Source organism: Capricornis sumatraensis, chromosome 6 (genome assembly GCF_032405125.1).
Source record: "Capricornis sumatraensis isolate serow.1 chromosome 6, serow.2, whole genome shotgun sequence".
Lineage (NCBI taxonomy): Eukaryota > Metazoa > Chordata > Mammalia > Artiodactyla > Bovidae > Capricornis > Capricornis sumatraensis.
In genome coordinates, this window is record NC_091074.1 from 43843577 (window position 1) to 43845338 (window position 1762).

At 47.2% G+C, this 1762-nt stretch overlaps 1 pseudogene; it reads right to left on the reverse strand.

Annotated features, from left to right (window-relative positions):
- Positions 1–243: 243 nt before the first annotated feature.
- LOC138081225 (large ribosomal subunit protein uL10 pseudogene) lies at positions 244–1201 on the reverse strand (annotated as a pseudogene).
- Positions 1202–1762: the final 561 nt, after the last annotated feature.

Sequence of the window (1762 nt, forward strand, 5' to 3'; positions counted from 1 at the left end):
CCCCAGTTTGAGTTCCCTGTATCATACAGCAAATTCCCACTGGCTATTAAGTTTACATGTGGTAATGTAAGTTTCCATGTTTTAAAGTTCAAGGCAGTCCTGTTCTTGCCTCGAGGGACTTTGCTCCTGGCAAGAACCTTTTTAAGGCTCAGCAGTTTATTTTATTTACTTATTTTAAGATAAGTAAGGCTTTATTTTCTCATTTCACAAATAATGCTGGCCAGGTTGGCTGCTTTTTGGTGATTAGTCAAAGAGACTGAATCCCATATCCTCCTCCGACTCCTCCGACTCTTCCTTTGTTTCAACCTTGCCTGGGGCGGGGCTGCGGTGGTGGCCGCAGTCACAAATGCAAATAGATCAGCCAAGAAGGCCTTGACCTTTTCAGCAAGTGGGAAGGTATAATCAGTCTCCACAGACAAAGCCAGGACCCACTTGTACCCATTGATGATAAAATGGGGTACAGATGGCAACAGTCGGGTAACCAATCTGCAGGCATACGCTGGGAACATTGCAGACACCCTCCAGGAAGCGGGAATGCAGTTTCCTCTGTGATGTCAAGCACTACAGGGTTGTAGATGCTCCCATTGTCAAACACCTGCTGGATGACCAGCCCGAAGGAGAAGGGGGAGATATTCAGCATGTTCAGCAGCATGGCTTCGCTGGAGCCCACCTTGTCTCCGGTCTTAATCAGCTGCACATCGCTCAGGATTTCAATGGTGCCCCTGGAGATCTTAGTGGTGATGCCTAAAGCCTGGAAGAAGGAGGTCTAGTCGAGCCCCAGACCAGTGTTCTGGGCCGGCACAGTGACTTCACACGCCACTTTGGCACCAGCACGGGCGACAGCTGGCACCTTGCTGGCCAGCAGCGTGTCCCTGATCTCAGGGAGGTCCTCCTTGGTGAACACGAAGCCCACATTCCCCCGGATATGAGGCAACAGTTTCTCCAATGCTGGGTTGTTTTCCAGATGCCCTCGATGGCCTTGCACATCATCGTGTTCTTGCCCATCAGCACCACAGCCTTCCCACAGAGGGACATAGGGATCTGCTGCCTCTGCTTGGAGCCCATGTTGTCTGCTCCCACAATGAAGCATTTTGGATAATCATCCAGAAGTTGGATGATCTTAAGGAAGTAGTTGGACTTCCAGGTCGCCCTGTCTTCCCTGGGCATCACGGCAGTGTGTCAGGGATTGCCATGCAGGGTTTAAAGATGGTGTCCTCACACGAGGACGCCTGGCGAGAGAGGGGCTCAGCAGTTTAAAGACTAAAGTCGTCGACCCACCTTCTTGGAATCTTAGGTACAGAGGTCATTGAAACAGAGGTTTGGGCTAGCTCTCTGAAGCATGGAGTCAAAGAGAAGACTGCAGACCAACAGAAAAAGTTTGGGTCAGACAAGCAGGGTGTTAGTTTTTCTAACTAAAGACCTTTAAAAGCAAATTGAACTATTTTCTAGAAATAGTCTACCTTCTGCCCAAAGCAATAGCTTTCACTGTAGAGTAAGTGTGTATGTCTCATTACTCACATGTGTAACACTTTTAAATGTTAATTTAGCAAAATATTTTGAGCGCATCTTTCATAAGCCAAGGATTGTTCTAGGTACAGGGTTTATAGTCAGGAGCAAAATGAACAAAATCTATGCCCTCATGGCTGTTTTTCTTCTAATAGTAGACAACTGGCTTACATTTTACCATCATGTTTCCCCTATTACAAACCTGTAACTTGGTGGTGGTTTACAATGTTTTTTAGTATTTGTGCCAGACTAAGTA